This window comes from Dermacentor andersoni, chromosome 10 (genome assembly GCF_023375885.2).
Source record: "Dermacentor andersoni chromosome 10, qqDerAnde1_hic_scaffold, whole genome shotgun sequence".
In the NCBI taxonomy this organism is placed as follows: Eukaryota; Metazoa; Arthropoda; class Arachnida; order Ixodida; family Ixodidae; genus Dermacentor; species Dermacentor andersoni.
Window position 1 is genome coordinate 110,455,973 of NC_092823.1, and position 12,624 is coordinate 110,468,596.

Sequence of the window (12,624 nt, forward strand, 5' to 3'; positions counted from 1 at the left end):
ACGATGGTCAATGAAAAGGCTACACTGGAGCGCAGCGTGGTGCCTGTGCACAGTTAATGTGTAGGCTCCCTTCTCTAAGGGGAGCCTATACTGTTAACTCTAGGCCTGTGTGAAGGGGCTTTCGAAAAAGATTCATGCCGATGAAGAATTACCTCGAGACCGTTCAGATAGATGGATGGATGTGTGTTGTTTAGTGGCGCAAGGGCCAGGTATGGCCAAAGAGCGCCATGACTGATAATGTTGTGTTAAGCGCTGATTTGTGAGTGGCGATGGTGGGATGTAACATGGCTGTAAAGTGGCCTAAAATCAATCAGTGTCATGGAAGCGTAAAATAGTATATAGCATAAAATTATGATAGTGATACATGTAATGGTCTGTGGATATAGTACGCGTGATAAGTGATCATGGAGCTAAAATGCAAGAATATGTAAATAGCACTTATGCCTCCGGGGGGCCTTTCAGCCCAAAGGCTGGGAGGCAGGTGCTTTCTTTTATTGCACGTACCGCAGCAGAAACCTCTGTTAGAGCCTGTGCTACGGATTTCCTGGGGCTATAATATGAAAACTATGTACATCTCTTAAAAATCGAAACAGGGATTCATGTTTAAAGAGAGGTTCTATACCTATAATCATTTGAGGATGGAGTGGAATTAGCTGCCGATGTGGTAATGGAAATTGCGTTTTCCTATTAGCGTCTAATTGAGTGCATTGCAGCAGGATGTGAAGCACGGTAAGTGGCTCACCACATTTATCACACGTGGGTGGACTGCCACCGGACAAGAGGTATGAGTGTGTGCTGTATGTGTGTCCTATCCTGAGTCTGCAAAGTGTTACTTCTGTGTGGCGATTCTTTGATACCGGCGGCCAGTTGCCAAGATACGGCTTGATAACATGTAATTTATTTTCTGTCTCTATCCCACAAGCGCTGCCAGAAAGCCCTTAGCTTTTTTCTTATTGAGGGCTTGAGGTCCATTACAGGGACAGTCGTGCAAGTGTTGGAAGCGTTCGCGTGGACGGATGTGGCTAGCTGGTCAGCCAACACGTTTCCCTCTATCTCTCGGTGCCCCGGCACCCAGCATACGACGATATGCTGCTTGGACTCATAGGTTGTGCATAATGCTGAGTAAAGAGATAGAATTACGGGGTTTTGATATTTCCTGACAGTTTTCAAAGTATTTACGACACTCAAAGAGTCTGTGTATATAACTGCCTTTGGGATATTAAATTCATTAATGTGTTTAACGGCAGCCAATATCGCGTACGCCTCTGCTGTGAAAATACTTGTGTTAGGGTGCAGAACACCGGCATTTGAAAAGGATGGACCGACCGCTGCGTAAGATACGCCAGAATTACACTTCGATGCGTCTGTAAAGAATTCAGGAGAGGAGTATTTGTGCTGTAACTCGAGGAAGTACATTCGTATATGCGCGACAGGCGCGTGCTTTGTAACAGCTACGGAAGATGTATTACAGTCTATTGGTTGCCACTGCCACGGCGGGGGCCGTATAGCAGGGGACATAAGGTGGTATTCAAGCAGTGGAACCCTTGTTTCTTCAGCCATGTCTATAACACGCATGGAGAAAGGCTGTGCCACTGTGGGCCGGTTGCGGAAAAGTTGACAACTGGACAAATCGTTTATGGTGTAATACGCGGGATGCTGACTGTTTCCGTTCACTCTAAGAAAATACATGAAAGACGAATAGGTTCTCTGCAGATGCAGTGACCACTCATCCGATTCAACGTACAGGCTTTCCACTGGGCTTGTTCTAAAGGCGCCTGTGGACAGGCGAATTCCTAAGTGGTGGACAGGGTCTAGCATCTTTAGAGCAGTTGGAGTAGCCGACTGGTAAACTATGGCTCCATAGTCTAGTCGTGTGCGTATGAGGCTTTTGTACAAGTTCATGAGACATTTTCTATCACTGCCCCAGGTTGTGCGTGAGAGAACCTTTAAGGTATTCATTGTTTTCATAAATTTGTTTTTAAGATACTTTATGTGCTGTATAAAAGTTAATTTCGCGTCTAAAATTATGCCTAGAAATTTATGTTCCCTGTTTACAGGCAGACGCTCATCATGCAACACAATTTCAGGATAAGGATGCAAGCCTCTTTTTCTAGAGAAAACGACACAGGTGATTTTTTGTGGGTTCAGTCTGAACCCGTTCTCATCAGCCCATTTGGAGACCTTGTTAAGACCAAGCTGTACTTGTCGCTCACAGATTGAGAGAGAACTTGATTGAAATCCTATCTGCACATCGTCAACATATGTTGAATAAAAGATGTTATGTGGTATGTGTAGACGGAAAGAATTCATTTTTACTATAAAGAGCGTGCAGCTGAGCACCCCGCCCTGCGGCACTCCAGTCTCCTGTACAAATTTCCGTGACAAAACATTGCCCACTCGAACACGGAATGTCCGATTTACCGTTCAGATAGATTCCGATGTGTTAGGAAATTGGTAACGCTCCCTATAGAAGATCTCTATGTAATGCGGCGGCAAGCCTTTGCGCAGTCCGGAACACTATAGTCAGGACAGGTATGCTAACTGACTAGAACGTGACAGTCGTTCGGAGTTGCTGTGTACGCGAATGATACGTGTGGTAACAGAGTTGGCAAACCGCAGTGCGGTGGTGTGGTAGAGTGCCCGCCTCGCATGTGGGAGGTCCTGGCTTCGAATCCCGGTGCCGCCTTAAACCACACCAGTTTTCTAATGGGTAGAAATGTACCACGACTCTGTGCTCGGTTGTTTATATGGGCCATATATAGAGGTTTATATATAGGTTATATATAGAGAGGCAGACAAGTGCTGCCGCCGGGTACCGACTGGCAAGAATAGGCACACACGCGCTCCTGGTTCAGTGCTCGGCAACTACGGGAGTTCAGGACGCTTGGGACTGTACGGACTCTAATATGTAATGCCGGAGCACTAAACATCCGCTCTCAAGACTGGCTTACGCCTGGCCGCGGACGAAAGACCGCATTGTGCCAGGCGTGCGCGTACCTCCAGGTACCGGAACTGGTCCTCGTACTCGGGGTGGTATTCGGCCCAGCGGCCACACGTGTACTGGTAGAAGTCGTCGCAGGGGTTCGAACGCAGGTCCATGGACGTGTACAGCTCCTCGCCCAGGTTGAAGCAGCTCAGGTTCAGGCAGGTGATGTTGCGCGGCGCGCGTTCGGGAGGGGGTGTGAGGAACACGTATGCGGCCACCCCGACGATGGTGACCAGCTCGATGCACGCAAAGGCCTCCACGCGGATCGACATCATCAAGTTGCGCGTCGGTGGAGGAAGCTCGCTGTCGCTCTGCGGAAGGCGTCGGCAACGTCAAAGTTCATGCGCCGCTGTGGCTCGTGTGCGATTCTACAGCCAAGCAACAGGTCTGGGGTTCGGATGCCGGCCGCGGCAGACCGATGCATGCCCGTGCATTCCAAAATTTGTGCGCACGTAAATGGACCCCGGATGGACAAAACTGACCAGAACCTTTTCACTACGGCAACCCTGACAGCCGGTGTTCTCTTGCAGATGGAAGAAGTTTCTTACGGCATCTTTGATTGGACGACTCAGAGTCGGGTTCATTCGGCGTTTTTCGAGCTCAGAGGCAGAGGGCACATGTGGAAGCCTAACGAGCGACTCGCTCTCGGAGGAGGAAGCGTCACGACGCGAAACCACGGGACTACAGAAAATAAATTTGATCTGGCGTCGAAGCTGTGTCAAGGCCTAGCCATAGCGCACGACGCTCCCAGGCAATGTGGCACTGTGTTGTGACCACGTGATCAGAAACGCTTTGAAGCTCGGCAACAGGTCCGAGCTCCGACAACAGGTCTCGGAGCGCCTGAGAGCGCTCGACGTGAAGAAAGGACACAGAAAAAAACCCTAGAAGACAAGGCGCGCTGTCTCATTCAACCTTTCAACAATCTAGTAGTCTACTCTAGAGATCTAGTAGCCTCCAGCGCTCCGAAACGACCAACCGAAGATGCCACAAATAGCTAAAGGAACGCCACAATCGGAAGCGTTATAACAGCTTTAACATTGACAGTGAACACTCACTGTTAAAGCTGTTATCACGATTCGTCTTATGTACATTGTGTCGTACGTCCATTGTCTCGTTTCCGGCAGCTTTAATGCCTTCAGGTAGCTACGAGGGTTTATTGACCAGTTGCCGTATCCCAAGTTTACGTATCACGGGACACCCTCCGGCAGAAGGATGTTCTACATCCGCCGCCAAGGCCGTGAGTGGTGGCGCTGGCTAACATTCCCAGGGTTAACTCTCCTACACATAGATCAATGGCCAAGAAAATGGACGGGAAAACAGCACCACGGTCGCTCAGTCAGAAAGAGTATCACGCGCGTAATACGAAGAAGTGGGTTCGTATCCCCCCTGTGCCCAGTTCTATATTCATCCACTTTCATTTTGCAGGTTCTTTAAGTTATACAAATATTATATACATGTATATATATAAATTCAGTAGTTATTTGGATGCGGTGTCTAATAAGTCGTGAGGAGTGCGCCTGGCTTCTTACGACAATTTGACTACACTTAAGGTAGCGCATTGCTGTGCAACTAGTGCAATAGAAAAACTGTCATGCGCCTGAAAAAGTATTCTTGACAAATGGCCGTCCCTCTGCCAAATCAGTCGAAGTAATGTTGCGCTTTTGATGATTTTGAACGTTAACTTCCTCTTATATATATAAAGTTCGAGATTACGCAATGAACGTGGCACCGTGAGCTTGTCACACACTTGCCTACACGGCATTTTTCAGTGTCGCAGACAGCTGATCTTAGTGCGCGCGGCGGAGTTTCCGATCGCGGTCCGTCACAGAAACGCAACAGCCCCAGTTTTAATCGAACACACGCATCCTCGTTCGACCAATGAACGCCGACACCACATTTGAAACCATCCAGGCGGGTATCGATAGGATCGGGCTCACCTGCTCCGTCTCTCCCATCTCGCAGCTCTGTCCCGGGAAGAGGGCGCGATAAAAGAAACAAGCGAGGCTTCGAGAAGCGGCGTCGCGAAGCTAGTTATGAGGACTGAGGGCTCGACTGTCGGAGAACAAGAACGCTTCTTCTTTCCAGTACGCGCGTCGAGAGCTCGAGCTCGCGTGAAGGAGAAGACGAAGGCCAGCGAAGGAATGATGGTGATGGCCTCGCGACGAAAAGCTTTAGGCTTGGCAAAATATATTCATGCGCTGAATATCGCCCTTCATGCTCGCATGAAGGGTGGAAAAGGCCAAGCAGGCCCAGGGCCTTACTTGAGCCCAAACCCTCAGCCACGTCCCCCTTTACCCTTCCCCCTTTCAATAAAGTTTATCACCACCACCGCTCGCATTAGAAATGTCAAAAAGGAAAACGATGTATGTGAAGTGTGGGAAGCCGGTCACGTGGTAGAGGTCACGTGGTATATATATATATATATATATATATATATATGTGGGTGTGTGTGTGTGTGTGTAGGGCGTATGTATGCAGAGTTCAGCACGCAAGACTCGACGTAACATATGCAGGAAAGAGACGACGAACATTTTGTAAGTAAGACGTGTTTACTCGTCTTGCTGACGGTGGTCTGCCCCGGACCAGCTTGAGTTGCGCTTCGCTCCTCAAAGAGGTACAGGCCGTTCGTCGATTGAGCTCCTGGCAATGTGGCGAGCGTGGTTTAAATCATGGATCCGGGACCGCAAACAGGTGTGACGCAGTGCTAACGCCTTTCGCTCGCAATTTTCTTTAAATTGCCACTGAACTTTTCTAACTCATCCGATTGTTGGCCAATCCCTCCGTAGGGGATATGGGCCATTCATAAAAGCAGTTAAACTAACCACTTACCCACCAACAGAGAGAGAGAGAGAGAGAGAGAGAGAGAGAGTCCTTTAATGAAACGCGAAGATTTGTGTCGGCTTGTGTTAAGTCGCCTAGATAGTACTCTGCGTGGCGAAGGGGTTGACGTGTTGAAAGGGACCTAAGAGAGAGAGGGTGAAAGAAAAAGATGGCCTTGGGATACACGCGCTAAATTCTGTTTGGACGCGTTACATTCACATCAAGTCCGATCTGGAAATGAAGTTTGATCATACTAATGCGTGCATAAAGCATTTCGTAAAGCTTGTCAAGCAAGTCAATGTTCCCGTCGATCAAAGCGAAAGAAGTGGATTCCACCTCTCATTCGTCGGTCTGGGATCGGTTCGTCATCCAGGCCTGAATGTTCTTTACCAGGGATGCAGTTCGGGACACTCCGATTCCGCGATCTTATTAAAATGCGAGTGATCTTGGAATTTTACTCTGAATAATGTTCAAGCTACTGAACGTTTATCGACACTACAGGAGTTTTATTACAAACGGGAATAACTATTATTGTGAGTTACGAAATTCCTGTATATTTATGTTTACTTAAAACATTGTGTACGCCGTATTTTATGGTGCTGAAGAAAATGCATTTCGTTCTATAGACCCGACACTGAGCGCGAACAATGCTGTCAACTTACGCAAGTAAACTTTTTGTAAACCACTCCGTAAACCACTCCAGTGCGGGGGCGCGCGCATCGAGGCACAGATCACGTCTAGATCACATCTAGAACACAGGGCAGCTACGCCCTCTTTGTAGCCGCCCTCTTTTATGAGTCTGTAAGGGCGACGACGTCTGTGAGCCAACTGGGTGAAGAGAAGAGGGGAGAAGGTTGGGCTCGGTTGAAGGGGATGATGGTGTTGGGTAATATTCTCAGGAGCTTGCGGGCGTGATCTGAAGAAGGGGGTTGGGGTGGGGCTTTACAACATGCTTTAAGTGATTTCCACAGGAAGGGCGGCTCGGTCTGCATACTTTGCCGAGAGGGGCATCATTTAGGGCGGATTAGTTTATCACGTCTGTCAGATCCTGCAGGAATTTCCAGGCCCCGCATTTGATGATGGACAAATCATGTGTACGCAAGGTTCTTCAATTGTACCAGTTCTCAGAACTCCGCTTTTAACTCTGGTATGAGTTTGCTGGGGTCGATCGATGCGCCACTAGCGAAATAATGAAACTTTGCTTCGACGCATTGTCTCCCATTGCTCGCTAATGAATGAGTGAATGAATGAATGAATCCTTTTATTTCGTAAACGACAGCTCGTGGCCTAATTGAGGAAAAAATAGTGATGAGCTAACAAATGAAAGACTGGGTTGGCACTGGGGATCCGACAGCTTCATGACAGACTGTTCGAAATTGGTGGCGTAGCCAGAAGGGGGAGGGCACACCGGGCACGTGCAGCCGCCCGCCCTCTCCCCTTCCCACCGTAATTTTTGGGTTAGTATTATGTCTATTAAACTGCTGTTGCGCGTTTCCATCGAACGGTCGTGATTCAAGTAAATAATGGGCGACGACAAGGGGAATACACTCGGAGCACGAAAGATGCTAATTGGTGTAATATTGACGTTGTTGTTGGTGATGATGATGATTAAGTGGTAGGCTGAGTTATAGTTAACCCGCCATTGAAGTTATAGTTATAACTTCAATGGCAGATTTGGAGTGGCCGACGAACTCTGTGCCGGAGAACTCCGAATCTGTGCCGGAGCACTCCGAATCTGCCTTAAAATTCACCATTAGGCTGACATAAGACAGAGGTAATGTACACGTGGAAGTTGATCTTCCTGCAGTAGCAGTAAAACAGGCTGGGGATGATGGCTACTGCTGTCACAGTGAAGTGCTGCGCACCTCGAGGTCTGCCCAATTCTATGGCTAGGTGCCGAATCAGAGGCTTAACCCCCAGGTACCCCGTTAGAAAGCTCTGAGCCTATAAAACATCTATGGCCAGAGCGTGGAGAAACGTTTGAATATATAGGGCCGCAGTGTCCCCTCGAGTAGTAGTTAGCCGGCAACACAAACGGTAAAGGTTACACAAAGAACTAATTAGTAGCTGAATGGGGAAGTGTGAAATTAGGTAATCGAACACGAGATCCATTTCGTAAGAGCTAACGACATTTTTTTTTCTATGCACTGTTGGGAATGCAGCACGGCACAAGTGCCGCTGACACGTTTCGAAGTGCTTTCAACTTTCGGATACATTTATTACCTTTCGTAACAGAACGCACTAAGTTACTAAAATTGTTATCGTCACCGTTGTTTATGAGATTGCGGGTACACTTGTTCATGTCAAATCCCGGTCCTCTTCGGCAAAAACGTGGCTTTTATCGTAGTGCTTCCCCGCCTAACGGACAAAGTGCGGATTGTCCCGACGCCAGCTTTGTTACCGCTGACGTCACGTGCTCTTGAAGTTAATGCTTGTGATACTTTCGTCACTTCGTGCAACTTTCCGGGTGAGTGAGTCACAGTCGGCAACTTAGCCGACGATCGGTTCCCCCTTCGGAACGACTCGTCCATCGTCCTCTTATGAACGGTGGCTACAGAGGCAGAGTTGCTGTTGCTGCTGTCTGTCGTCTGTTTGATGCTTGTGATTCCAGACGACGAATGCGAGACGGCGACGCGCTCGGGTGTTGTCGTAAGCCGATAGGTAGCGCTGAATGACGGCGACCGCTTGACGTCACTTCCGGTGCCCGCAGCGCTAAGCGTCGTCTTCATTGTATCGTATGGAGAAGCGTCAGTAAATTGATACCGGCGGTTTGCCCTCCGACGCTCTTCCGGCGTGTCCTCTAAGACGCTGTCCGGTCGGTGAAGGAGAGGAAAGATATAAAGTGAATTAGACGGAAAGCGTGATCCAATTTTGACACGTAATTTTTTTATAATTATGTAGACCATCTAATCTTTTATATGTATGCAAGCGACAGCAGAATCAATGTATTCGTGTTCAGCTGGTGTGCAAGCTGCACTGTGCACGGGTCCCAAGGCACTCCTCAAGCTGTCTGCGACGACATTTCCTCCTAGATGTGTGGGAACATTGTTAAATTTCGAATACGATTAGAATATGCTGTATCTATCATTTGAGTCGTGTTAGATTCGAGAATTTGATACTCGGAACTTTCACATACACCTGTATTTTGCGGATAGTATAGAATAAGAATGGATGTTCGGGGTTATCTGGGGGGGGGGGGGGAAGAAAAAAAAACATTGCAGAGTCGCCTGAAATGTGTTGTTAATCCATGTTTAGTGGTGATACTGACTCAATACTGAGAGACACTACAGTTAACACGCTGAACAAATCAATTGTTTTCTGTTAATATCTTGCTGTTTGATATCTTATCGAAGATGTTTCTTCCTTAGGTAATCTGCTGATTCATTACATAAATTGAAGCGGAACCTTCCTTCAATATCTTCGCACTGATGCAGGGGTGTTTACCTTCATTTTTTAAAGAAAGAAAGTATGGAGTATGCGATTCGATGGTCCAAGCGATATTTTTCGGAATACAGCCAAGCCTCGATGTGCAAACGTCCGACGTAATCTCCCGACAGAGTCCAACAGAAGCCCGAACACACAGTTTCGGTAATGCGTAAGCGATATTAGCACGACAGCATTCTTATCCTATCCCCTTGAATATTTTGCCAAGGTGACACATGGGGCATTCAGCCCTAAATACACTAAACGACGGCGCATCATCTGCAACGGACAACTTCGCATCGAGCGCGTCCGTTTGATGAATAGCCAATGCAACGAAGTCTGCAGCCAGGTTAGGGATAGTGGGAATTGATACGAAGTTTCAAGTGTGGCAGAGCGATTACAGCAAGATATACTGTGTCGTGGCATCAGTTGGCACTGTGGTTGGTAGCGAGAGTCCCTCTTCGTGTGTCTGCTAATGTGCACATAGGGGGAGAGAGAGAGAGAGAGCAAATAATAAATGAAAGCTAGGGAGGTTAACCAGGACTAAGCCCGGTTGGTTACCCTAAACTGGGGAAAGGGAAAAGTAGGCGGAAGGATTAAAAGAAAGAGAGAAACTCTACTGGGGATATCATTGGCCCACTCAGTCCGGATCACAGACGCTGACTCAATCCGGTAGCTTTCAAGTATCACAACAGCGCTTTTGTGGCCTTTTGTAGCTGCGATATGCGAGACCATGGTCCCAAGATCTTGTTCAAGGTGAACGATTTACTATCTAACTGACGATGATGTGCCCATAAAGCTCTTCGTGATTCGAGGATGTGTGGCATGGGGGATGTGCAGCAAGTCACACAGGAAAGCCATCGCCGACTCGGACAATCGTCTTCGACAGTTCCTGCCACCATTTTTCCCCCACTCGGTATCGCTTCGATAAATCAAGTCGGAAGTGGCGCCCAACTTACTGGTCGCGGTCCGGGACGATGTTTTCATTTTCGGCACCCTTCCTTCCGCCGGCCCGCTCTCCGCCGGCTGGCTGCTGCCACTCGAAGAGCGGCGGATTCGTGACGTTCATCTTCCCGGCGGCGGCGGTGCTGTAGTTGGCGGCGTCCTGCGAGGTGAGGTCGTGCATCTGGCGCCTTATCTCGATCGACGAGTACACCATGAGCACCACGAAGGTGCACATGAACGACACCGAGCAGACGTAGAACATCAGGTTTTGGCTGTCACCGGGAGGAGAATGGCAGGTCCAGGAGGAAACATGAGAGAGAGAGAGAGAGAGAGAGACACAGAAAGAGAGATGTGGAGAGTGTAGTGAAGACGGCGAACGCTGGCCAATCATCGCCGCCGCTGTGCACAGGGTTCGCCGCTCGTGTTGGGACTCTTGCTGCTCACTGACCGCCGTGTTAGCCGCCCTCAATCCGCAGCCGTTACACCTCTACACGGTTGGTGGAGGTGGTCTCAATAAAAGAGAGAGATAGAGAAAGAAATGAGAGAGAGGGAGGGAGTGCGTGAGAGGAGAACTTATTTTACAGAAAACAGAGTGAACTGGACGAGCTGGTTAAGGTTAAACATTTGTTATATCCCCTGTCTTCTTTTTAATGCGATAGCAATTATTTGGACACTAAAGGTGAATTTTCGTTGTCGGCGTCGCCGTGCTGTTCCATATAAAGTCAAAGCGTGATGAGATCCTATTGCGCCCCGCACGCTGTACGCTGTTGGTGCGAGGGGAAACGCGCAAAGGGTGAGCTGAGAAGGATAGTGGCTTGATGCGCGCAGCTCTTGTCGCGCGCGAAAGAGATAGGGAGGAGTGAAAGGTGCTAAGCAGTGACCTGAGCGCGCGGTACCATTATGCGCGGTACCCAGCCGTACGCCGCTGCGCCCTATCTACGGCAGTGTCACTTATGTTCATATGACGCCATGGATATCGTGGAATGTTTTTACTCAGGGGTCGTTTTTTTTTTTACTACATAGAGGCGATGTTCCTTGAGGCTGTGTCTACATTAGAAAACGGCGAAGAAAAATGAACCACGTCGTGAATTGCTGCCTGTTAGAAAAAGAATTGCCAAGCCAAGATGAACTTAGGCGATTCAGTTTTATTGCTGATAATTCACCAAAATGGTGCCTGTGGGCTACGTGGTCAAATGTTTTAGAATAATCACCAAAGATGCAGTCAGTTTGTAAGTTCGAGTCCGCGTTGAAATGCAAATGTGTAGTTAATTAGTTGCGTCTCACCTGACGGACCTCTCCCGAACCCATGCAGACTACTGCATACATTGGCGTTTTCCCCTGCCTGTTCGTTTTGCGTTCAGCGTTGCTAGACATACGGCACACAAAAGCCTTCAGACGAGGATGTACATTATAACAGTATACCAGTGCTAAGGCCATTTATAACTTGCTGTCGCAAGTGAATCTTTCTGTGATCGCAGGTTTCAATCGGAGGTACCCATGACACAGGCGACACAAATGAGGGCTCAAACGAAAGGATAAACGAAGCAGCGAAGACACGAAGTACAAACTGCTGCCGCAAGTGAAGTTCGAGCTGCACACCCAGCGCCCATTGCAGGTATTGCGAAGCGAGTGTGTTCAATGCATGACTAATGCGGCACACGACTCACGTGCGGTTGTCGTAGGCACGCCGAGATGGATTATACGGTCCCATGGGGCCGTACGGTCCCATGCCGTACGGCATGATAGGGCGGTACGATGGTTGGACCACCATGGGGTATTGGCTGCTGTACGGGTAGGTTGCGAGGGAACTCATCGCAGCGAAGGTTGGTGGGCGCTTTCAGTGGCAGATGGCTGCGATGCGATGGGCCAGCGCAGCGACCGATTGGCTTCGTCATCTTCGTGGTTTAGCGTTCGGTAGTCGTAGTTGTTGCCGGTTGTTACTGCCAGGAAGCGGTACAAACCCACTATGGGGCTTGTGCCGTAATGTCACCTTAGCGTAATGTTACGATTCGACGCAATGTCACGTTGCCGTAACGTTAACGTTGGACGTACTGTCAGAAGTCACGTGGTAAGGAGTTGTGCCGCCATCTGGCATTCATCTAGGACGCCGAGGCTGTAGAGAAGTGGGAATTTCCCACTTCTCTACAGCCTCTGCGTGCTCTGGCCGGAAGGGAGCAATGTGGTCTCGGACCACACGGCAGTACGTCGGTTTCCGTGATTTAAATCACCGTGCTTCACGCCACTTAGACCTAGTCCAAGCAATGTACACCACAGAGGCACTGAACTTAGGGGCGGGAGAATAGTACAAGTTTCGAATAAGAATCAAATATTACACACATCCTATCCGTATTCAAAAAGAAACTATTCGGTATTTTGGAATATTGGAAACTAACAAACTGACTATTAAAGTCTTCATGGTTACTGCTCTCCGTCTGCTAAACAAAATATCG